Source organism: Nesoenas mayeri, assembly GCF_963082525.1.
Source record: "Nesoenas mayeri genome assembly, chromosome: 11".
Classification (NCBI taxonomy): Eukaryota; Metazoa; Chordata; class Aves; order Columbiformes; family Columbidae; genus Nesoenas; species Nesoenas mayeri.
This window is the reverse complement of record NC_137563.1, coordinates 16669221-16696195: the sequence shown is the minus strand read 5'-3', so window position 1 is coordinate 16696195 and position 26975 is coordinate 16669221. Positions and strand designations below refer to the sequence as shown.

Genomic DNA, 26975 nt, shown 5'->3' with positions numbered 1-26975 from the left:
TATTTAGATTCCTTTCAATAAAAGAGATGAGGGTTCATATGAGGCTCATCTGTTGAGTTTCTTGAAATTATTTGAAATTCTTAGTTTCTTATGAGATGGCTTCACTTTGAATTCACCTGCATTTTATTTGGATTCTTTTCTAATCCCTGTTCTTTCCATGGCCAGGATTCTCTCTGCTGATCGCTGCATGCAAGCAGATCTAGCTACAGCTGCCAGTACTCTGAGCTTGTCTGCTGGTTGAGTTAGAGAAGATATGCCACTTTTATTCTCACAGCGAACTAGACCACTTTTCAAAGAGCGTGCAGCCTACATCGTGCAAGCACATTGCCTAAGCTTTCTGTAACGCTGGGACATGTACTCCTGGAAGTCATAGCATGACAAAAGGTTGGCAGCTTCTGTAAAAAGAGAGATGCAGGAACCTGAGGGAGTTTTCTGAGGTGATTGCTGTATCTAACCCAAGGTAGCTCTGTTCTTAGCGGAAAATGCTAATCATCTAAGCTACGTTTATAATGAAAGTATACTTTAGAGAGGCTGGAAACTCAATAGCTGCCTACTGATGAAAACAGGATTGTACACATTTAAAGTGTGACTGTGCTTCACTAACTCATTTCATGTATCACAAGAAATTTCACTTAAAAACTGGGACAGCAGGCTTTTTTCTCTTTAAAGTCTGTGTTAGGGAAGACATAACTATTAATGCTCCAGAAAATTATTTCTCAAATGTTCTGAAATGTATGTTAACTTAGCCATGAATCAAAGAAAATCTTAAGTTCATGGTTTATTTTGCAGACTTAACATCAGCTTATGGCCTTACATGAAGGAGAACTGCCTGTTGGTTTCATGTTTTTAAGGTAGTTTTAGAATAACCAAAGCATTGTCACTGTTTCAAGGAGTGCTAATGAGTCTCTTACAGTTCAGGTAAGTCAATCAACTGGTTGCCTTTAGGGCTGTATGTTGTCTTGGCAAGTGTGCAAGATGAGGTTTTTAAGTATACGGTATTCTGAAGTATCACCTCAAGGAATCATGTGCTTCGGAAGAACTCTGACCACTGAATCTAAACTTAGCAAACTGATATGGTTTCTCAATGAAGTATTTTATTAGCATGGATTTTAATGAGAAAATGTCTGAACAGTTAGAACTTGGAATTTCTAACTGGCTAAAATGTATATTGTCAACATCTTTAACCAGTAATGTAAGCATTTTAAGTTGATTCCCCTTAGGGATGCCTGGAGAAAAACACATCTTAGTACAGAGTAGCATATAACACTTCAAATGTACAATATAAATGGAAGTGTCTCGGGAATATATGTTGCTTCTAGTGGGGTCCCTTTGAGGCTTGGCATTCAGCTTTAGAATTAGAACAAAACTATAGTATTGTATTTGACAGTTTTGCTTTCCTGTTGATTACTCTTGAATAGAGGAGGATGCTCTAGATGAATTATAATTCATCAGCTTAGAATTTACTAGTTTATTGTGTTACATCTATTGGAAAATTGTCAGGAAGTTTAAGGATTATAGCTTTATAGTTTAGGCTGCAAAAAGAATCAGCCTGTAACAGTATATATTGATTATAATTTTTTTCAAGAGTTCAGTTGCTTTACCAATGAATAAAACATTTTATAAAAGATTATATATAAATTGAGCAGCTCATGCAAAATCCTTAAAATTTATATTGGAATAAGTGCTTAGGCAGTAGTACAAAGAGTACTTTAAAATATACAGATTAAGGCAGTAACTTGTGCAAATTCTTCCGATTTCTGATTATTTTTTTTTCCAGTTCAAGCGTATGGGTCGGTGGAGCAGCCAAGATCTTGAAGAAATGTCTGTTAGCAGTTTAGAGGTTTTATAAAAATATTGCCAATGCCAGTGCTTTTGGTAGCTGCATTAGGCTATATGTAGATTTTTGTATGTATAGTCTGACAGACAGGAGGAACAGGTTTATGTGGTACAACGTGTTTCTGAGTCTGTCATACCTATGTAATAGTGACACCGACCATTGGGAGACTCTTGTTCTGCTGACAGACTCTCTTGTCAGTCAGTAACCAGTTGAACTTGTCTTCCAAAGACCTTCAGAAGCAAGTTGTTTTCAAGGGAGAGCATGTGTGGTTTGTTTTTGTATAAGCTGTTAAAAAACAGAAGCCACAAGGTCTAAAGTCTTGAATTTGGTTGTTCCTGTTACCCAGAATTTGGAATTGTATGCATCACTATTTGCACCAGAAGTATTCGTATATGATTCAAGAACATCTTTTATATGCTTCATCTGTTCCAGAATTGCTAAGTGAGCCAACTAATCACCAGTGCTGAACTTGACAACCTGTTCATGACAAGCTCATAGGTTTTCTTTTTAATAACAAAAAGAAATAGCAAGAGGTTACTTTTGTTAAAGATGTTATAAGTTCATATTATTTCTGTTTTGAGCTCTACATTTGGAAGGTTCTGCATTGAGTTTTGACTCTTTGGAGTATTCTGAGATGTTAATGATAGGAGATTGCATGAGGCATTAAGGGCAAAAAACCAGCATGAACTTAACATTCAGGTCATGAATTCAGTCAGCTAAAACTATTAGACTCATACGTTTGCTTGAGTTGCTGGATCAGGGTATGATAGTATCTGTAAGTTTATGGTTTATACGAATGAGTAGCTGAAGATTGGTGCAAAACCAAATGGACAATGCAGGTAGTTGTATGGCTACGGTACATGATACACTGCTTTACAGGTAAGTGATGCAGTACAACGACGCACTGGTCGGCTGGTAGCCTGCAGCAGATGGAGACTTGCCACATACAATAGCTTGGCTTACACCAGGGCGAGATGAGATTTCCTTTTCCAGGCAGGAAATACTGCCAATTCTGTGATAAAGGAAAAAAAGCTCCAATTCATATAACAGCCACTCTATTTTTTTCATAATGGCCCACTTGTAACATAGAAAAAAAAAAAAAACCAACAACTTTGTTTCCATTTAGGTTACACCAACTGTTCATTGATAGTTGTGATGGTGGTACATAATTTGCCAACCTGAAGCTTTTATCTATTTAGTTCTGGAAACGAATTGCTGTGATTTAATAGAAAATTGAGTGCTGGAAACTGTTTGAACAGTATTTGAAAAACATATAAACATTGGCAAATAAGGAGGTCCATTCATAAACTAAACAGGTAAGTGATTTTCTGTCTTGCTATTGATTAGTGCTAAGGGCATACAATCCAGAGCAGCTTTTTAAATTTCAATCAGAAAAGTGTTTGGGAAAAGCATGTTTATTGTTCCAGTCCAGGAGGTGAATGTGAATGGCATCATGCTGGCACATACCGCTGGTCCATTCTTTGTATATGGAAAAAAATCCTGTATTGTTTCTAATGCTTATTGATTGTGATTATTTACTTCACAGTAGCTCAAAGTGGGATAGATGCTGCATTCAGTTAGTGATGTAAGCTCAAGTGACAAGTCAAAAATAAAGGACTTGTCCAAATTACTTTAAGACAATAAACATGATGACTTCTCATTGCCAGGATGTTAAATATTAATTTCTCAAACTGTGAGTTTGAAAGGCCTTGACACGTGTCAAGATTCCAACTATTTAAAACCGATCTTCCACAAAAATCTCTTTCTTAACTCTGTGTATTCCCCAGACATAATGTGGGATATTATTTGAAAACATATAGCTAGCTCAAAGATTCTTAATTGCCTTTCATTCACACTAGGCAAATGTTCCTAAAGGTACTGTCATAGCCAATAATAATACCACTAAAATGAGAAAGGAATCAATGTTGTTGCTTTAAAAGTTGCTAAATGCTGTATATGCTGTGAAAAGTAGAGCTTGTGTGAACACAAAAGGCAAGAAATAGAATCTGTTCTTCTGAAGAAGGCAGCGGTATTCAGATAACCCTTCTGAGAGGGAGGAAAGTGTATTTTCTAAGATCTTCTGATACTAAAACCCTTTTACTGCTATTGAGAAAAATCTCTCTGACAGAGGATTTAGCTTCTGCTAATCCTTAAGGGACTTGTTTTGACAGAGTCTTTATGGATGATTTTCTCAGTAACTTCTGATTTGTTATAAGAGAGCAATTACAGCTTTGTCCTCAAGCACCTTTTTGATGCATGTTTGTTAATGAAGCTCATGTACATACAGGAATGTGGAAGAAAAGCCAATCAGAATTATTTACTGTGAAAAAGCAGGAAGATTTGGATTTTCCTGGATATCCAGTTATCTTTCTAGCCCACAGGGTAATTAGAGTCTGGCTTTCGTTTAGTGTGTTATGTAGCCTGCTCAACAGTTTGTGGAAGCAAATTCTGCTTTCTCTTTACAGTGGACTGTGTATTTTTTATTGCCCTTTCTTAAGATGAGGACATTTCCCTATGTTCAGAGTAGTCAATTTTCTAGGAATTTGCACAGCTAACCAGAAAGTCTTGGTTCATGCTAGTTAAGGGGGATAAACCAGCTTTCTTGAAACACCTTTTTGTTGCTTGTTCCTTTTTTATGAAGAACTCCAATATCCAACTGTATGTCCCTTTACAAAATCAAAGATAGTGCTGAGGATCCACAGAGGACAGCTTAGCCCTGTCAGTTTTCCCCGTTCTTATCTCACAAGCTCGTTGGTTGTGTACTTGTGATCATCTTACAGAATAAGGTCACATACACATGATTTCCCATCATTCTCCTGCCAAACCGTCTTGTCCTTGGTATAGAGGAACTGTCTATGTAGTTGATATTGTGGTTGTCTATTGACTTTGCTTCAGAAAACAAGCATGACTATTAACCAGTATTTATATCTTCTAATCTGAATAAAAACAAAAATTATAGAGCATACTGGAGTGATATGTAAACGGTTTCAAAGGCAAGCCTGGCTTCTAAACCCCTTTCATTAGTTCCAACTATTGCTTTCAAATATTTTGCTTAATTCTAATGAATGTACCTAGTCTAAATCAACACAGTTAGTGCTTGTGGCACAGATTATCCACACCATTTCTGTTGCAAATCACGCTACCTTCAATCCAACACAATAATGTAACGTTTGTATCCTGGAGCATAGTGTAATTTTTGCCGTAACAGTAAGAGAAATGCTGACAAGTTCATACCTCTCTCTGGTTAAGTTTCTTTACCATTTAAAAAAAATACATAGTTTGGGGGCAATTCAGAGTCTCTACCATCTAATAGCCCAAATCTCCCTTACAACCTGGATTTGTCAGTGACCTAACAGGTGATCACTGTAATAAGTAACATCCTGTTTGAATTTTGGGTCTGGAGAGCAAATAGTTCTGGGATTTTTTTTGGCAAAGAAAGTAGATTAAATTTGAAACAAAGTATGGCAAATTACTTACAACACAGGACAATTGCAGTGATAAAGATTTCCTGACACAGCAATCTAAAGCCAAAGAACCAGTAAAGGTTACCATTATTTTTAATCTGCCTTGGCTTTCTGCTTTTGGAGAAATAGTAGTGTCTGTTACTTAGAGTAACAAAGCTTACAAGAAACAGCTTGCTGAGCTCATTCTGATAAAATTGTCTAGAACTCTCTTGAGGAAATGAGCTTCTACTAAAATACTAGGTATTTCGCACTTCTGACAGTTCTGGAAATGTTCTGAAAAAAGCTGTTCCCAAACTTGTATGGGAAATGACTGTGGTGGAGCTGAAACACAGATCTGCACATACCTACTTTTGAGTAAAATGTAACTGTGCAGAAAAACTGGCATTTTAGATTTTTCAGGAAGAATTCTCTAATTCTTATGAGGAGGTTGATAACAACCGAGGGAGGTGGGGGGGGGGAAGTAGCCTCTGTTTTTCTTTCCAAGCATACTTGCTTTTAAAATGAAGAAACCTACCCTCGCATAAAGGCCTATTAAGCCATCCATGAGTGGTTTTACTGGAAAAGAGCTAGAACATTGTATGTGCATACTGCACACTGACTTCATACAGAGACAGGTGTTAAGAGCTTGCTCTGTTAGCTGTGCTTTATCTACCATTTTTAAAAAGCTACTGCTGAATGGAGAAGATGAGAAGAAATACGTAGCCTGAAACTACCGGATGAAATCTGTCATTTTAGGAATAAAGCAGGGCCCCAGTTCCACAAGGTATGGACTATACTGTCTCTTAGCTCCACTCAACAGGACTTAGGATGAAATGTAAGAAGAGCTGCAGATGTGTTACCAGCTCTTTATGTAAAATAAGCTGTGGTGTGAATAATGTAGTAGACTCCAACTTAGCCATGCTAACTTTCAGTGATACTAGTTAATCTTGACCCATTTGTTTTAATTTTACCCGAAAGTCACATACTTACCTTTGTCACAAGCTTACCTTTGACTAGTTATTTTGGTAAAAGGTAGAATTATATTTTTCAATAAGGGAAAAATTGTGGAAATATATGATGAAAAAATGTCTGGCATGTGTTACGACCTCTGCAAACAGACCTATGTAAAGAAGATGTTTGCAGCATCAGAGCTGGAATATATCAGTTCCATGTGTGGTAAAGATGGACTAACAGGCAATATTCTAAGTGCAGCTGTAATTGATGATCATGAGCACTGCTCCCTCCTTCCCCTCCCAGCACTGGGCTTCTTTAGTGCCTGCTGATGGTCAGATGTTTGATCCTGAACTGGATGTAAAAAAGAACTTTCGATCTGTTGTTTTTTGGACTTTACCAGTGTTAGTTTTACTTCTATGTACAAAGCTTCTTTTTTCCTTAGAGTCTTAAAAACTCATTGTAACGAGGGGAAGATTTGTGTTCTTCTTAGTGCTTGATAGTAAAGTATTTCCTAGTGAGACAGGACAGATGAATAATAATCACAGAATGTTAGTCAAGTCATAATGATGAATTTTTAAAATGTTTGCTTTTCTATAATATTCCCTTCTATGTGCTTCTTTATGCTTCTGTAAACTCACTGTTAGAGGCTCAGGAGTTTATTCTTTGGACAGAACCACTGTAGGATACCAGTGTGGTGAGAAAGCATCTTTTTTTCTGTTTAAGAATAAATATTTGATTGTCTTTATGTTTTGAGAGGGTCTCAAATATCCATTCATCAGATGTAAAATAAGTAAGTGTTAATGTCTTGTGAACTAAAAGAATAAAAGGAGAAATATTGTTTAGCTAGTTGTTCTGTGCCTTTCATAGGTTCTATTGGAAACAACAAAACCTGTCCCTAATCTCTAATGGAACTGACAATTAGTTCATATTGCAGATGTAAGGTTACATGGGATCAAGACAAAAGCACTGGAGACAAGCTGTTATGTTACATTTGTTTAGAGATCATTTCTCACTTTACGAGCAATTACTTTCCAGTTCATTGAGTCAGTCCATAAACTATTAATTACACAGGACATAGAGAGGCTGATAACATTGGACAGAGGTGGTAATTGGGCCCTATCAGGGAAGTAATGAGATTTAAGGGGGAAGTCTTCAACGACAGAACACACTGTAGGTTTGTATCTCACAAAACACTGGTTTGGTTTGGTTTTTTTACCTTGTTCTGTTTAAGAATCATGTTTAGGTGGAAAGAGGTGGAGAACATGAAAAACGTCTTTGTGAGATGTTGTTGATAAATGTTATTGAGCATAGTTTAGGTGGCTGTGCTTTCTTAAAGAAAGTAGCATTCATAAAGCATTCAATGTATCACGTAGATCCAACCTTCAAGCACTATGGACTTTGTATTGTGAAGTGAATAATAGCTACAGCCTGCTAGGGCAGCAGTTCAATGCAGGTCATGTATTTAGAGCACATTGCGCTTGAGAGCTGAACTCAAAAGCTTCAGCAGCAGACTTTGTGAAATCTGCTCGAGTGGCCTTGAACAATATCAAACAGAACTCAGAACTCTTAGTTTCAAAAAACGTTTTTACTCTACAAGAGCTCTATGCCTCTGAAAATAGAATAGAGCCAAAATCATCAAGACTCTTGTTCAATTGGTAGACATCCCAAACTATTCTATCCCTACAAGTTACTGCTCCTGGGAACATCATTAGGAGAATAGTCAGTATTCCAACAGCTAAGGTGTTGTACATGGTGTTTTCAGGAAAAGTCATTCAAAACATACAAGTACACAGCAGTAGTTACTTCTATAGGTGAATTATAAATTTTACCCATGGAACATTAGAGCTCTGGCACTGCCTCATAGTTCTTTATCTATTTGGTTTGGTTTTGAAGTATCAGTTTATGGCAGTGTCCCAGTCATTCTAGCTTTGCTTTGGTTGATATATTAATAACTGGAATTGCAGGAAATATCTACTTCGACAGAGTTAATTCAATAGGAAATGTCTAATCTTGTATTTTTTTATTACAGTTTCAAGATTGAAATTAGTGTCTACCTGCTTATTGTTTGCCTTCTCTAATAATGTAGTAACTTTGGTCTAATCTTGAAGATGGCCAGGTGTAGTGGGGAAAAAAAGGAGTGCGTACTGTTAGTTCTGGGGACAGTGCTACTCTTTTGGTTTTAAAAGACGAAAATAACATAGAATTCATTCACAGATCTGTATGACTGCACTTAGTTTTTATAATGTAAAATTATCTGGCAGCAATAAAGTTTGGTTAGTGAAGATACTAAATTAAAAGAGAAGTTAATAGGAATGTTGTGTTCCCATTCAATGTCCTGTTCACACAGCTGTGCCTGTCTTTTTGTGGTGGTAGCCCTGAAAATAAGGAAAAAAACCCAAGAAATCTCAAAACGTAAAAATGTTCAAGCTTGCTTTGTCAGTATCATATAATTTATGTACTTTAAATATTAACAACAAATACATTACCTTTGATAATTAATTTGATGTTCTCCATCTTACTATTTTAGTATACTTCATCATTTCTGAGGGCTAAAGGCTGCATCTGAGTAGGTTTTATAATAAAAGGTAATTTCATGCTATCTTAGAATAAAAATGTGTTTCTTCCCATATAAATAAAGAACAAGTTTCTAAAGGATAAAAATAATTCAGTTACTTGAAAAAGTTATGAACTGTACCAAGGAATAAATAGATGGTTGCTGTGCGTTTGAAACATACCTCTGAAATAAGCCTGGAAAGTGTTCTCAAGTAATTAGCCTGAAGTAGCAAGTTTGGACAAACAAGTGACAACCTATTGCAAATGGGGTATAACTTTATTAGTGTTGCACAAGAATGTAATTTACAGCATGAATAAATTCTGTTGTACTTTTTCTGCAAATTGTGTTGTGGTGGGTACCACACTTGGCATGGTATAAACGTGCTAACTATCTGTTCATGAAAGGGACATATATGCTGTGACGGGGAGGGGCTTCATGGTCTGTAGTGAGCCTGATGCTGGATGATGTTCCAGGTGGAATGTTTTCTGGCTTGTTCATTTGTGTGTATTAGAGAAATGCTATGTGGTGCAGCACTATGAGGTGGAGCCTGGTAGCGGAAATTTGCATGTATGCATTTGGACTTTTCAGACAAAGACTATTACTGTTTTAATATTTTTTGTTTCAGTGTAAATGATGCTATGAGCACTGCTGATCTGAATGCATTCTTTCCAAACCTGTGTGTTTCTAGACTAGGTCTGCATAACTCATCTGCAGAATAACTAAATAGCAGCAATGCCATTGGGGATGCTTTGCTTGAATAATCTAGGTAGTAATAACTGGGCTTGAGAGGAAGAAAGATTGCATGTGAGGCTTGTATGGTAGATAATTTCTGCATGTACATACAGTGTGTTAGAATGAACAGTCCAAAAGCAAGGAAATTCTGTGGAAAGTTGGTCTATTTTTTTGTGCTTTGGTAACGGTTATAATTACTGTTGTAGGTCAGTTGCCTGCTGAGAAATCAAAACAGAGCTTACTAGTATTGTCATTGGTAGAGCAAAGTCCTCATCCTGGGTTTGGTTGCACAGACGGACTGCTGCAAGCCCTCTGAATCCTTCAGTCTTCTGCCTGAGATAAACTGCAGTGTGCAGTCTGGGTGCTTTTAAAATGTGCTATTCCAAAAGGCTGAATTTCATTAAATAGTAATAAAACTTGGCCTACTTAAATTAAAGGCATATCTCCTATTTTCTTCAAGCAAACACCTGCTTTCAGGGAGATGTATGATGAGTATAATATTGTTACAAAGCACAAAAGTGACTTTAGCCTTTATTGTTGTCATTGTACCTGTTGTGGCTGAGGGAAATACAGGATGTTGTACTGGTTGACCCACTAGTCAGCAGGTTTAATACGGTTACAGAATTTAAAGTTGTCACATGCTTGGTAACAAGTACAAGTATCAAAATATTTGCTGACTTTGTTAAAACAGGAACTTTATAGGCTGTTGATATAGAAAACATTGAATAGTGCTCATTAAGTAGAATTTAACTCAGGAGGGTTATTTCCTTAGCCACAGCAGCACATGCAGCAAACTGTTAGATGGTTTGGCTCCTGAGGATGCCAATGTAAACTGTATGCCAAAGGACATCTCATTATTGTGAAACAGTGGGCTGCAGATTCTGGGCTGGCTGGCTTTTTCACTGCAAGCAGTAAGGAGATGAACCATCAGAAGTCTTAGTTGTAATGTGAAGTGATTAAATATTCCCTGCTGGTTGTTAGTCTCCTGGCTAAATAAGTATGCTGGGCTTGTTTCTTATTTCTCCTCAACTAGCTGTACATCCATTTCCACCTGCCTGAAACCTTTTACAGGTCCAGGGACAAATAAATCACTTCTAGTATATTCCCAGGACAGTCTCAACTAAAAAAAGGATATCAACATGAAGGACAATTGCAGTGTTGAGCTGTCATCCAGTCCCCACAGGTAACATGAAAAATTACAACCAATAAAATAACATTTTTCAAAATGTGACACTGCTCTTAAATTTATCTTCTGCAATAAATGGATTCTAGAGAGAATTTCTGTCCACTTGAGTACAAACTATTCTTCAAGTGCTCAATAATAGATTATAGATGAATTGTATTATTAATTTATAATAGAGTAAATGTTTTGCTTCAACAGTCACTTTCAGGAGCTCAGACAGTAATTTTCTCTGCTTTGTTATCATCTTAAAGATATTTCTCATAATGGAAAAAAAAATAGTAAAAAAAAAAGGTTCAGGATTGAGTTAGGCTGTCTAAAGCCAGGACTCTGATGTTAAAACAGAAATGGAAATCTTAATTCAACCTCTTAGGCATTAGTGAATGGTCAGTGGATGCAAATCTCCTATTGTCTGGATGTTCCTTTGAGAAGACCACAGCACTTAAAAAACTTACTGTGATTGTGAGTTCCAACCTAATGATTAAGTGGTAAATTCATCTTTGTGTCAATTTCCTAGGCCTTCGGAATGATGTTAATGTAGATTTAGTATGAGTTTTCTGTGGTTTTGCTTAAAACTGGTTGAAAACAAATGCGAGAAAAGTGTGTATTTGCAATTCCTAGAATTTGAACTGACTGTTCTTATACACTATTTATGCATGTGTATCCCCTGACAATGCGAACCAAGAGCATCATTAACATTAAAGGGTTTTGTATTCCCACACAGAGAGGTGAAAAGACTGTTCTGTGAGGTTCTACTGTATGAATGCATTGACAGCAGAAATATATAGAGATTGGCACAGAGAAGAAAATTTTGATTTCTTACTGTGCAGCTTAAGGTCTTTGTGTAACGGAGTAGCACTATATCCAGTATAATATGTCTGAGTTAAGAGGAAACACATTGGTGCCACTGGTGTGCTATGAAGTTCATAAGTAAACTGCTGTACTTCAGGTATGGCAATTATAGCTGTTAATACAAAATATGTCCTGGTGGTAACACTTTGCAGCTAATCTCTCCTTCAATTGTGAGAGGCAATAGCAACCAACACATGTGGTAGGAGAGCAAAGCCTGAAAGAATGAGATGTGACATTGAGCTGAGCACTAGAACACACTGCAGTGTTCAGCAAAATGGAAACATACCTGGAAATGGTTAATGTCTGCAAAATAAGCAGTTTGAGATCCTGTATAGAAAAAAGCATTTACAGCATTTTAGAAGCATAAAAGTATTTTCAGTTGTTTTAAGATCTAGAGATGTTTTCTGTCTCTCTTTGCTGCTCCCATCTTTCATCTGTAGGGTTTGGTTTTTTTTTTTTCTGAGATTTTTCTACTCAGAACAGAGAGTAAAATGATTGGGGTTTTTTATTTTTATAGGTGTTTTTATTATTTTAGCCATATCAACTAGTTGTACTGATGTTTTTAAGGAAATGTGACATGTCACTAAACAACAATGTGGAGTTTTTTCTTATATGGTATTGCAAAATATTCACCCATTTGTAAAGATGGATAATATAAGGCGTCTTAGGATAATGGACTTGTATTGTGGTTGAAGGTAGAAACTGGTTTTGTAGGACCCTGACAGTGTCTGTGTTCGCTTCAGTCATCTCTTGTTCCTGAAAAACTGAGCCATTAATCCAAAGTTCAACTGAGTTTGGAGCTCTGAGACAGGATGTGCTTTAAGCCATTCAGGACTCTTGTGTTCTGTTTCTTGGGAGTCCAACTCAATGCTGGGAAGAGATAACAACATGCATGCACACCTGGGAGGCTGCCAGACGGGGCTGGGAAATACACAATGTACAACATCTTTGGATTAAGGGCTGTTCAAGAATTTGTGCCACCAGTGTTGCTAGAGCCAGGTGTTTATTTAGTACAGGTTTTACTTAGTTCTTTGTAAATGGCTACAAAGAACTGCGCTAAAAGCGAATTGTTGCAAAAGGTCATAACTCTTTTCAGGACCCTTATGTTGATGTCCTTTGAATTTTTCTCTTGCTTGTGTGGAGTGTCATTTCTTCACACAATGTAACTTAGGCAGACACAGGAGTTCACATTTTAACAGATCTTGAAGAATTTTGAAGGCAAACTATTGGCGACATAAAGAGCTATAAGAAGCATAAAAAACAAAATCAAATTTTGTTTGTTTCTGTTGGTAGAAAGAAGTGAAAAAAATGTCCCAATGGTTAGTGATTGCCAGGACCTTGTTATATGTTACAGTATATTGTTTCAAACCTGCCCTCATATGCATGAGAATGATTCCTTCTGGATTGTGTTATCACCAAGTTATTTATAAGTGCTATCCACCCTAGTTTTGCTTTTAAGTGCAAGTAAGTTTTGCTGTAAATGTCATCTCATTTCAGCATATAGTACTGCACAAAACTGTTAGTTGGACTGGGTTACTTGCTTTCTGTCTCCCAAGCTGTATTCAGAGGGCCATGTCTGTTTTCAAATTGGCTGAACTGTATATTTTCACGCTGAAATGATGCCACTGTTTCTATTAGAAATAAATAGCAATAATACAAAGCAAATACAATACTATGTGTCAATACCTAGACCTAGTAAATTGCTTGCTGGAATTGAAAATCATGCTTATTTCCTTGTCTTGGAAAATGTGGCAGAATGTTGACCAACATGTGATACAGATGCAAGCTGACACAGGAACACAATTCTAGTAAAGGTCCAAGGTTTTACCCTGGCACCCGTTTTGCTGTATAGACATGATTTCACTTTAATGTTAAGTTACTGTGTGTGCAGGATTTAAAAGGAATGCTAGTCTTTTGTTCACACCTGTGGTGGATTTAGGCTGCAGGATGGGCCAAGTATCCTCTCAGCATTTTTAGTGGAGAAACCAGCTACAGACATAAACTGATCAGAAGTTATGTGGCCTTCAGCAAATGGTTTATAGATATACAAGCGTGTGTTTGTGTTCCAGAACCCTCAGTTCCCAGTCAAAGTGCAAACTAATTAAATACCATTAGTAAGTTTAACGGTGTAGAGATCTTCATCCATTCCCCTCGATGGATGAAAGGACAGAAATGAAAGCTAGTTGAGGATTCTGCAGTTGAATGCATCTGGATGAAAGCCAAATCATGCTGTGCATTTCTTGTAATGCTATAAACAATCTGAACATAATGTTATCACCACTTGTTTCAGGCAGCGTTATTTTGTGTGTGATGAAAATATTCTGGAGGACTCTCATTAAGGAATAAGAAGCATGTTGAGTTTACAAGGCAAGCATGCTAAGTGGATAAACTGTGAGGGAACCCAGGTTATTGTTGAATAGAATAAATTGCTTACAAGCTTTGGAAATTCTTTCATGGAAATTCTTTCTGTTGAGTGATAATGCAATTGTGTTGGGACATGTGGTTGAAGGCACTTTGAAATGGCTTCAAGTTGTGCTGCAGCTAGTCTTCAGAAGAGAAGAGCATGCCAACAGGACTGCAATATTTGATTTCAGTTGTAGAACCTTTTTTGCCATGAAGAAACTAGATGCTGGTTTAACAAAGGACCTTCTCAATAATGGGTTTGCTTGTTACTCTATTGGAAACACGCAGTGAGAGAAGCAAAAGAAATACCACCAGGGACTGTTGACTGTCCTTGTACCTGTACCCTGTGTACAAATCATTAAACTCTCACAAGAACCGCTATCAATTTCTGCAAGCTGAGAAACAAGACAATCCAACTTAGTCTGTTAGTTCAAGTGGGCTGCTGTGGCGAGCTGGCGCATAGTTCAGGCACTATAGATATGGGAGGAACCACAGTGACTGATCTTTTTATTTTATTTTATCCCTGCCTTTGATTGTTTACAAAATTAAACCAAATCGTTATGTAATTAGGTAATGAAGACAAACACTTATCTCTTTATTAAATCATAGACATAATAGTAAATTTCTCTATTGAAGTAGATCGATAGTCACATTGAGTATGAAAATGCTTTGAGCTTGATAGTTGATGTTTTCCCCAACCACTCTATCATGTATCAACTTGGAAAAACAGAAGAGCATACTGCCTGTGCAGGTAGTGTGTTTGGTAACCTGTTATTGTTTCCTGATACAGTAACTTAATGGAAAGTCATTGAAAGACTCATTAAAATAATGCTGAGTGACCTTTGAGAATTTACTTATTCTACCTCACATGTTTATCTTGGTAAGATGTTCATATATGACACAGGTTTATCTAAAATGTATAGCTATGCATATACTTTAGTGCATAGATTGTTGGAGTTGAATAGCTGAAAAAAAACCTGTAAAAGCTTAGGTTTTAGTTTCATATTTTTTATTGGGGAAAAAAAGGTGAAAAATTAAAATAAGCCATTTGGGTTTATCTTCCTATGATGTTGTGGAATTATCTGTTAATAATCTGCATGTAAGGTAAACTTTCTCAATTTTCATTTGCAGCCATTTTGTGGTACAAATATAAACACATGTGTTAAATACAGTTACTGTGCTTGTGCAATAACAGTTGGCTTTGAGGAGCTGCTCTTTATCTCCCTAGACGACATGAAAGGAGAAAGAGGAGTTCATAAAGCATTGATGTTTTCCTTTGATACAACTTGCTCCAGGGAGCAGAGAGGAATGTGAAAAACAGGTGTCTCACAGATTTCACTAGACATTCTCATCATATTCTTTTGGCTCAACAGATGAGTTCCAGTTATCCATAAAGCTGAACTCTGTTTAGCTGTGATCTAGCTCAGAAAGACCATTGCACTGAATAAGACAATATTCTATGCAGGATAAGTCTGAATGTAATAGTACGAGAGGATGTTTAGAAGTACTGGTTTGCTTCTTGCATTGGAAGGGTTGAATATTTCAGTCCTGAGTAGCTTTTTATGCAATAGTTTATAATATGTGCAACTTACTCGTGATGAGGGAAGAAAAATAACTGTAATCTACTGAGGAAACTATTGTGATAGTAGTTTGATTATTTAAGCTGTACTTTGGAGAAGTAAAGTCTTGTGTTGGTTTTTCATGCATGACATAAAAGAAAACAGGAGTAGTGGAGGAAGATGGGCTCCTTCAAAAAGAAACAGAGGTGTTCCTGCTCCGGCAGGGGGATTGGACTAGATGATCTTTCAAAGTCCCTTCTAATCCCTAACATTCTGTGATTCTCTAGGAATTGCTTTCTGTATGGACCTTGGAATTCCTTAAACCCTTAAAGAGGTTTCCTTCAGTCTTTTTATTATACCATAGAGGAAACTGAATCTATATGAAGCATACAATTCGCATACACCACAGGGAGAAAGAGGCGACTGGAAACCTGTCAGTAGCAGAAGTATCAGTTCCTTGCCAGCCCATCAGTAAAATGGGTATTTTGAGTCTGGTTTGGGTTGAAAAAACCTGTTTTATTCCTTGGATATGAGACCGAAATTTCTATCTCCAGACCAAGCTGAGTAATATATAGTACAATTGTTCTTGAGTTTATTGTGTTTTTACTACAAGTATGGAATACATATGTATCTCACAAGAATGTTGTTTCGGCACAGGTACAACTGTTACCTTGGCCAACCAGTCATGGCCAGAATCATGTACACAACCCCTGTGGATGTGGTAAGTTACAGAGCATGGAGACTAATTCGAGCAGTTCTCTTCCAATAAAATAGCGTGGTCCCTTGAGGGCTGCAGTTTGCAGCACGGTAAGCTGCTTATTGTCAGCGTGCTGCTGAGGAGGGACCTGGTTTGCATTTCCAGTCAGACCTGCTGCAATAGTTGTTCCCCATTTCCTCATACATACCCTTTACTGAAGGGGGTATAAACACACACTTAAAAGCTGGAAGGAACTGCTGCACTTATCAAAAATGCCACCAGGTCCAATTACTATGTAAAACAACAGTGTCCAGCAACATGCTGTTGAATAACATGCTGCCACTTGCAATGGAGAAAAACAAACAGTCAGTGCTGTCAGAATCTTGTATATCTATCTTCAATATTTGATTTTGTCTATCTTTGTCAAAATGTAGTATGTTTTAAATTTCTTTAGTCAAAAGTCTTTATTGAACTGCATTTCTGGTTAGTCTGATGTTTCACTTCAAAAGTTACTGCTCCCCACATCACTAATTTTGGGTTGTGCATTTAATGATTAGACACTTATTTAATAATATTGTTTTATATTCCATGAATTACTTTTGAGAGAAATTATTTGTGGGTGTGAGAAGTATGTGGGTGCTTCCATGTGTGAGGTCAGGGGTGCTACTGAGATTACTTATATCTATTGCATATGGAAGTTGTGCATGCAAAGCTGAAATGTGGGGGTGTGTGACAGTTAAAAATCTGTCTGCTTTCGGAGGCTGATAGCTGCACTCAGAGAAAAACACTGGTTTCTGCTTCTCTGGGAAGTATGGAAATTGCATCTGAGCTTAGTTTTCCATGGGTTTAGTCTAATGTACCTAAACACAGACATAGTTCTGTTCATGCAATACCGAAAGCTTGCGGTGTTTCTGTAAATTAGATCAAAGTCATTGAAAGCTAGTTCATCCAGGTTTGTGAATATCTGACTTCAGCTTTATGATGATGTATGCAAGCAAGAAAAGTAGTATAGTTACAGATGCCATAGAACATCACCAAATTCCTTTTTTGAGTTCATTTAAATTAACTGCTATTCTTTTTCCTGTACATAGTGTGTTTGATTCTCATTAGGGCTTTATAGAAGGGGGAACTTTGAAGCTTACCATAGATAAAGAACCAGAGTCCAGCAGATTGATTCACATTGAAAGCAACTCCTGAAACTGAAATACTTCAGAGGCAACTGCAGATCATAGCACGCTGCCATCAAGGTGTCAAGGTGCCAGCTCAACAGTAACAGTCAAGGAAATGAATGGTTACTGGCCTTAAATGTCTTACCAGATTCTCTTTTCTTTTGCTAGTTACTTTCTATGTGATTACAGTTCTGTTTTTATTCATTATTATTGAGCACTTGGTGTAAATTTTACAGGGAAATTGTTGTAGCTGGTTGTAAGTCATCTAATTAGACTTGTAGTTTATTTCGTAGAGTGTAGAAATGTCTCATTTTATATATATATTGTGTGACTGTGATTTATGGAAACCAAAGAAACCTAAGTGAAAAGGTTGGAATCATGCTATGACTTGAGATTATTGACGTTACATTGAAAGTCCCTAGACTACTTTAGGTGTCAGAGCTGCAGTAAATTCTGAACGTGGCTGAATGCTCCTGACCTTTAAAGCAGAAGCTCATGGCCCAGGTTGTGCTATAGTGACCTTTTGGTCTAAAGTGGGTCACAGTTCTTCCTGGATGAGATGATTTGGGCTTTTTGTTCTTTGCCATGTTTGTTGTTTTGGTTGATTTTGTCGCTGGTTTTTTATTTGGTTGCGTTTCTTTTTTTTTGTTTTTCTTTGTTTTAGGTTTATTTTCTTTTGTTTGTTTGTTTGTTTTTAATGACAAGAATATACCTTGGGAATCACTTTTGCTCCCAACTTCAATTACTATAAGTGAAAATGTCTGAAAGTGCTGATGTTATAAATGATCTGCCAAGATGGTTGCAGACCTTTTTATCTGCTCTTGTTGCAGATATGTGGGAATAAACACTTGGCTTAATCATCAGCGGTTGCTGTAACAAATGAGCTCCAGTTGTTGTGTGACTCTTACACTTTTTCTCAGATGTAAGCTCAAATGAAGGGCAGATTGATTTTATTATCAGATATGTTGTCTATTCAGATTATAATTTGGTTTTGCCTTTTTGAGGTTTTAGCCTTCTCTATTATTTTCTGGATTTTGTTGTACTTTGAATTTTTAAACCCACAGATTATCCAGTACTTATCAACCCCTGATACTTTGCCACTACTCTCTGCTCCACTCTTCTGCCCTGGCCAAGGGAAAGAAAAAAAATCTAGACCATTTTTGTCCTGGCAATTAGTTTCAGGCTTTTAGATAAATATATGTAGTATGAAAAACAATTAATAGGAGGTCACTGATTTTTAAAAATGCTTTCATGCTTTATGGAATAAATAATGACCATATGTAAGAAAGTCAGAGCTGATATGACATAGGATTGCAAATCTGGCCATGTGTAGTATGGCTGGAAGAAGAGAGTTCATTTTCCTCTGAGGCATTTGATGCAAAGCTCTGTGAGATGTGATCACAAGAGAATCTGAAAACTTTCATAAAATTGAGAACTTTTGAAATTCTGGCAAACACTGACTAATGCTACTTCATTTTTTTCATAGAGTTCGGTCTTTTATCCAGTCTATCAATTGCTTCAGCCAAATGGCAGGATGATCTGTGTGGCTGATTTTAGTGCTCATGTGACAGACTGTCAATCTGCAACTAGCGTTTTGAAGGCTTGTGATGATTGAGAAAGAGTAAGAGAAAGAAATACCTCTAATAATGCATCTATATTGTAACCAAATCTCCATCGTGACAGAAATGAGACCGATGTGACATATGTAAAAGTATAGAGCAGGCAGTAGGGGGGATTCACCTCATGGATCTTTAGATGCCAGCATTGAAAACGTTTACATTTATACTACTTAATTAGCTTTTTTGTGTAGTCAGCAGAAATAAGTAGATGCTTCTAGACAATAATTCGTTTCTTCCACTGGTAGGCATTTCAAATAATTCAGTATATCATGTTCTAGAAGCCCCCATGTTTCTGGAGTTAGATCAGATTAAGCCTTGAAGACTGTTAAATGAAAGCATTTCAAATGTCAAACCTTAGTTAATCTGTATTTATTTCTGCAAAATAGTTTTGCAAAATGCTAGAACTCCATTCTGTAGCAAAACTGGAAGCTCCCTTAGGGTTTTGGTACAGGCACTATAAACGCATATGGCAAAGAGACATTACTGATCTGTGTTACAGATTGTTTCCTGGCATAGCCTTGCCTCCAAACCCATCTGGGATAAACCCCACTTATACAACAAAGACGTGCTTTTGAAGGTGCAGTTTCCGTCAGTTCTCTGACTACAGTAAACCACAGAAGTGAAAACATGGTGGTATAACTGCCTCTGTGCTACAGGTTTTGCTGGTGTAGTACTGTTGCAAAATGAAAAGGAAGAAATCAAACCTCCAACCAGCAGTGCTGTATGGGCAAAAGTTTCTGAAGTAGGTCTGGACTCATTCAGGAACAGATGTAATAGAAATCTCATGCTCTTAGTCATTCTTCAGCTCTTTCAATTTAAATTGAATAATGTGAAAGAAACTAAATGTATTTCCACTACTCATAGTGTAAATCTGCCCGGAACAGCTTATGATAATTTTACATCACACAGACAGAGAGCTTTGGTCAAATCAAAACATAAATACTTTTCCTTATTTCCAGACTAATCTACACCACGTCTAGCCATGATTTCTTCAACCCTCTTGCAAGTCTTTTTCAGTTTAAATATGTGTCTTCTCCTGGTATCCTTAAAAGGAAATCAGTGGGTTGCATATGAACTGTATAACCCCTGAGCATTTGCTTGTACTGTACCTGCTCTCCACGGAGCGCTTATGACCCTTCCAATATTGCTTTGATACCACACAGTTCAGGTTAGTTGTGGGTAGCAGTTTTCATAATAGGGCTCTGTGACAATTTTAACTATGAGAGTTTTGTTTTGTGATTGTGAGAAGAGAAGAGAAGGGATCGATGCTTCAAAACTGTCATAATTGGTTAATATGGTTTTCCCCCTTTATCTCTTTTGTTATTTTTTGCAAGAGCATAACTCAGAGATCTTGGCAAAGACAAGACCCCATCTATATTTTCTGAAGTGCTTGGCAGCCAGGAGGTGACACAGACAACATCTTAGTAATATTTTCAACAATACATGAAGAGATCACATTGAACTCCTTGTTTCTAAAAATTTGGCTTTTTATTTGAAGCTGAGAATTATGACATTTAAAGCCATTTTGGTCTGAAAGCAAATACTTATTTAAAATGATACTTCTTATATTGCCAAGATGTTACTTAACTATTTAACCAAGAACTTCTGCTGGTTTGCTTTAGCTGGGTTCTCACTGCCTATCCATGACTATAGTGAAGATGGTGTTCTGCTGTTTTCTGAGCCTGCCTGGTTCCCGTAATTGCGTTTAAATGCTATCTAGTCAGCTCTTCAGCCGCAAACAGTTTAATAAACTATTAAATTTATGGTGTGTACAGTATAGTAATACGTACTTCATGAGAGACAATCGTGCTTTCTCTAAAAGCTGTATATCAACTGCAGCAGAAAAAAGGTTTTAAAAATCTTATTTTAACATGTCAAATGAATAGAATGTAAGTGTGGCTAAGTTTGAGTTTTTCAGGGTGCTTCCTTTTACCACATTATGACATGACGGAGATGCAGCTCATTGAACTTATCAGTGTTGCAGAGTCCTGCAATCAGTTGTACAGTCCTGCAGAACAGCATTTAGCCCTGTTTTATTTGTGTTGGAAGACGCTCTTGGGGTGCAGGGCAACAAACCCTTCTTTTTTCTTCAGTACTTGTCAGCTATCTGATGCCAATATTACTGTGCTAGAAATGTGGTAGAAACAGGCTTTCACAAAGATGTTTCTCAAAAAAAAAAAAACCCCACCTTGCAGTTAAACTACAGAATAAACATTTTAAACTCAGTTTTAAATATTCCTTTTGCTTTATCAAAAGATTGCTTCTCCTTTGGTTTAGTAATCTGACTAGCTAGAGTTGGAAATACCTTCTGCTTGTGTCCGTTTGTGTGTATTTTAGCTCGTGGCATTTCAGTGGAAGTGCAGAAAACTGTAAACCTAAACCTCCCACTTGGTCTTTAGTGCAGTTTACATACCACTGGTGATGCTGATACTCTAATCACACCTTGCTTAGGATATAGTAGCGATTAAATGGTGACAACATAGAAAAGTTCAGAAAATTCAGAAGATTTGTGTAGAAATGGGAAACGCTGCTGTTTCATCCAGGATCCAAATAATCCTCACAGTTAGGTGTAGCTGTTACTCTGATAGTCTGAAGCAGCATTCTGGTATTCCCCCCAGACTAGCCCTGCATAAAATACGTTTAAGCTGAGTTACTGAATGTAAGCACAGAATCGGTTTGTTCATTTTCAGAATACTCTTAGGTCTGGTGTTAATCCTTACAATACCATCAGGAGGTTTTGTGAGGTAATGATTTAATGTTTGAAGAAAACAAACCAGCAATTTGCCTCCTCCCACACACAAAGTCAGTAGAAAAGCAAGATTTAAGCCTTTCAGGTTTCCAAACACATTCCACCTTCGCTTTTATTTCTGTGCCTACCATTCAGTCTTACAGGAAGAAATTCACCTGCTATCTTCCTCGAGCAATAACACAAGTAGTTGGATTGTTTACTGTGCTGTAAAAATTTCCGCCAAACATACTGCTTCCCAGAAGGAGTTCGCTTCTGAGTTGAAATTTTGTTTCCTTCTAATGTAGTCTGCTTTCATTATATCAAGACCAAGATTGTAATGTGGTAAGCGCTTCAGATGTACAAAAAAAAGAGGAGCTCCTCTTTTACAGAAATCACTATTAAATATGCTGGGCAGCTTGGAAAAGACAGTAACTTTTTCCCAACCTGAGGGAAGGGAAGTGGCAGGAAAAAGCCTTTTTATTCATGTGCTGACTGGATGCTGATACCTCTCTGATGATTGTATTAATTTTCATATATTTTATCTGTTGAGTCATACATGAAAAATAACTATCCTGTACTCCCTAAATTGTAGCCTGTTTTGAACTTGATAAAATGTTCATTGAATGACAACTGATTTATGCACATATGGGGAAAAACAATCTTCTTGGTTTGGGCTTGGTTTTTGGATTTTGGTTTGGTGGGGCTTGTTTTGTTTTGGCAACAGAAAAGACTAAGACTTAAACAGCCATGTATTTAAAAAAATCAGGATTTCTAGTGTGTTTGGGGTTTTGAAGCTTTAGATTTACATTTTCAGATAATTTTATATTACAAGGGAAGAACATGAAACTTACTATATGCTTAGATAGCATTAAAATGTCATTAGCCGTATCTTTTTTTCACAACTGAAACTAGCACCACCAATGTTCTTTCTCATGTTTTGGCAGCAAATATCTAGAGGTAGTATGGGAATGCATGATTTTTTTTCCTCTGTGTTTTCCTGGCAGAGAGGAAACATGGGTGCTTTTCACCTGTGTTCTGCTGTTCTTTAACCTGCCAGCAGTTCTCAAGGTCTCTTCTTCATTTAAGGCTGAGGCAAAGCCATAAAAGCTGCTGGCTATTTTTCGTATCATGTATATGTGAGTGGGTAAGTTTTGTTTCTTTGTCTCTTTATTCCTCTTAATAGTTTTGGCTTGTGATCCCAGACTGCTTTTCAAACACAGAAACACCAACAGTAGGTTGTTAGGTTTCTTTTAGTACTATACTACAGCACTAGGAAGCAAACTCAAGTACCTGTGTGGGGTGGAGAAATGAGGCAACTCTGTCAAAGCTTGAAATGGGCTTTGCAGTGCCTTAGAGATGCACAAATTAGCACTTTTTTCCTTCACTATCTGCAAAGACTAAGACCAGTAATGAATCACTTACCATTAGGTAAGTTTCTTTCCTGCCCTATTATTTTTGGGTATTAATCCTTCTTTGGTTTTCTTTGAGATGAGGGTTGATGGTTTGTTGGGTTTTTTTTGGGACTGTTGCAAGTTCTGGTTGGGTGGGTTCAGGTTGTTTTGGGAGGGTTTTTTTTGGGGGGGAGAGAACTTTGAATTGAATCATACCATAAAGTCATTTCTCTTCGCACTTAGAAAATGTAGCAACATAAATGTAAACTTAAACCAAACACTTTTCCCTCCCCCTTTTAAGAATTGTTTTTAATTCTACTTACTACAGCGATTGGATAACCTTCTGAAGCAGACAATCTTGCATTCTGCAGTTTCTTCTTAGATGATGGATTGCATGTTTTCTTTTGTTTGTTCACTGCTTGGCACTACAGATATAAACACTAATCAGTTGAAAACAATTTAAAAATAGGACATCACACATTTAAGAAAGTGTCTATAAAGAAGGAAAGACAACCTGCTTTTAATTCAGTACACTAAAATGCCTTCTAAAATGTCTGTCTTGATGCTTTACAGTAGTTCTCTCTGACGAGGGAGTCTGTCATGGTTAACCCTGCCAGAACTGTGGGCTGCTGACAAGGAGAACATGTTGCAGAGGCAACTCTGCCATGTAGCAAGAATAAAATATGCTCACTTTCTGTCCTCATCATTGGCTTTATGCCGATGTCTTGGAGTGCTTTCCTAAATTTGCAGAGATGTCTTGTTGCTTACTCAGAATTTCTGATGAAAATTCATTACTAGTTCTGCTGGGGTAAGTAGGTTCTGAAAGCAAACAAGGGTTTCTTGACCTGTGTGTTCTTTAAGCTCTCAAGAAGTCTCAAATTCTAAAGCAATCTAGTGTCATATCAACCATGAGATCCCACCCTAGGCAACAGGCTTCCAGCCACACTATTTCCATATACTATTTAGCACATACTGAGAATGAGGGCAGGTACTTGCATTTTCTTTCCATCCCACTTGTTCCTAAACATTTGGGCTCCGAATCTACTTAGTGACTTCTTAGTTAAATAGTAACTGCAGGATTCAGCTCTGTGTGTTTGAAAGCCTGGGCTTCATTCTCAAGGTATTAATAGAAATTGAAAACTCTTCCATAAACTCAAAGGTACATTCCAAACGTCTCAGACTATGAAAGATTCCTGAATTTGACCTATGTGGGTGGGTTTTTTTAATAATTGTCTTTAACTAGGTTTCTTAGAAATGTTCTGTAATTTTAATGCAGTTTGACACCTAGAAAAGTTATTCTTCTAGTGTGATAATTGTTCAATTTATTTGTTAATTGCAATTGAAATTCCCAATCCAATATATTCAGGATCAAATGTGCTTTGTTTTTGTAGCTGTTTACTTTAGCTTGCTGAGACTTATTAGCTGGCATCTGGAGATGCAGAAAGACCATTGCAGTTGTAGCCTCCACACAGCTTTGTTGTTGCTGTTTTAGCTCATTTGTGTTTTGATATTATAAATTGAGGATTGTCAGATGGCTTTTAAGTTCAATTAAGCAGTCAGTGCCATTCCATCTTCAAGTCTTAAAACTGAGTGCATGGCTAGTTTTTTTAATTCAGTGCAGCTGTTTAGAATTGTTTTGCATAAATGCTTTAGTAGTTGAGGCCAGGTAACCCAGATCTTGTAGTAATGAACCGCAGTCCCTAGGCTTTGGGTTTTCTAGCCTGTTCTCGGTTCTGTTTGCATTCACATTGGCATAGCCCCAGTGAAAAAAGCTGAATTGTATAGGAATGGAACAAACCTCCCCACCCCCCCACATTTATCTCAACTACCTCTAATCTGTACCATTAATAAGAAGTATTATTCTTTTTATAATGGATGAATGACTCAGTTGTACTCAATCACTGTGGGCTAAAAAAGCCACATCCAAAATTTACTTCAGTATTTTGTGTCTGATTCTGATGTACTTACATTAAGTGAATCTGACTCCACGGAGATGCGTTAACTTGTTCCAGTTTCATGAGGCCAGAGACTGTGCCACATTGTTTGAGAGAGTGGAATGATGGTTATAGAGAGCACCTGTACTTTCAGGTTCTTGAATGCTGCTCCTTGCTAAGCCACTAACATATTGTCTGTTACTGGGGAGTCAATCACACTTCCATTATAAAGCAAGGATGATGATGTAGTAGAACCTGAGAGAATAGCACATTGTAATGAATGCTGTTTGATCAAAATGCTGCTTTGGATCAAAAGCATTGTAAGGGTTAAATGACTTACGTTCAAGTGAAGAGTAATGCCTGTGCTTGCAATATAATGGGAAGAAAAATAAGTATCAGCCAGTTTTCAAAATTACACTATTCTGGGGAGCAGCAGTAAGGTAAAGAGAAAAATTTTACTCTGTGTAACTCTCTCTTTGGCATTTATGTCAAATGAGGTGTAGTATCAAGAGTTGTTACAAATAGAAGTCATTTGTTTCCTTTCAGTATAATGCAACAAAACCCCCTGTTTTGGAACATGTAGCTGGTTCAGGGTGTAGAAAACCTACATGCTGATCATGTACTGGTCAGAATTGTTGGACTTAACTAACCAGAGCCCCCACTACTCTGGGTTGTAATTTGCAGCACTGTAGCTGGGAGCTTGCACTGGAGCTTGCACTTGTAGCTGGGAGCCTCGCGATACAAGTCTAGAGAAATTCCTTTCCTGAGTTTTGTCTTGAGAGGCTGGGGGGAGAGGGGGCTGTTGTGGGTGCGAGAAATTAAACAAATCCCCAGATAATCCTTATGTATTAGTATTCCTGATGGATCAGTATTCCACTGTTATTTCTACTTGTCAGGCACTATTTGTGTTGCACAATTTTGAATGTTAAGCATCTGCTTCGTAAGTCTTTAGACGTTGGGACCATCACAGATTTGTTTATGGATAGAAATTCTGCCTCTTCAGATTGGCATGTGAATTGAGGGGCAGACAGGAGTTTATGTTTTCTGTAAGAATTAGAGGAACACTTTCAACAGCAAATAAACAATACAAAATTATAAGAAAATAAAGGGATTAATATAGTATTGAGGCAATTCCAGGAAACAAACATAAAACAAAACACCCCCCTCCCTCCCCCCCCAACTTCTCATTTGCTAAGTTATATTTAGGGAACAGAAGTCTTAAAAATGCATCAAAATCATCACTATTTGGTATTTTTCTATGAAATGCTCAAATGAGATTTATGTCATTACATTTCCTCACTGATTATTTGTATCACAATAATCCACCTATGATACTATCTGATATAATAAAAATAATTGTAGTAATGCCTTTAATAGATCACATTTACTACAGTATATTTTGTTACAGATATGATTTAAAGTTTGGATTGGTGGTTGTTGTTTGTTTGTTTGTTTTTAAATTGTAGTGATACGTGTAAGTTTCAAGTTTAAAGGTTTGTGTGTGTTAATATGGGAGCAGAGTAACCAGTAACTTTTTTAGCATGTACAGTTAGATGAGCTTAGCTTTGACCTTGCTTTGTTGTATGTGGGAGACATAGGCTACTTACTTTTTGGTGTACTAGTGTTGCATACAAAGGTATGTGTGAGGAAACACACACCAGAGTTTGCAGGAAGAGCCTTCTCTTTCTAGACATTACACAAGATTTGGACGGTGTCTTGGCATCTGACTGTCATGTCTTGAAATACAGAAAAGGAATAGGTTTGTCCCTCTCTGAAGCTCTCTAGCTCTTAGTGCAAATAGGTAGTTCTGACCCATTAATCTGCAAGTAATGTACAAAATTCTGCGCTTCATCTGGCTGCAGAATGCATTTCTTTTTGAGAGTTCATTACCTGGTTGCCAGAGCCATTCAGGTTGCAGGCCCA

At 37.2% G+C, this 26975-nt stretch overlaps 1 protein-coding gene across 1 annotated transcript in view; it reads left to right on the top strand.

Moving 5' to 3' along the window:
- Positions 1-26975, top strand: part of RORA (RAR related orphan receptor A) — a gene marked incomplete at its 5' end in the record, with an annotated part of 349563 nt that overhangs the window by 150286 nt on the left and 172302 nt on the right. The window lies entirely within an intron of this gene.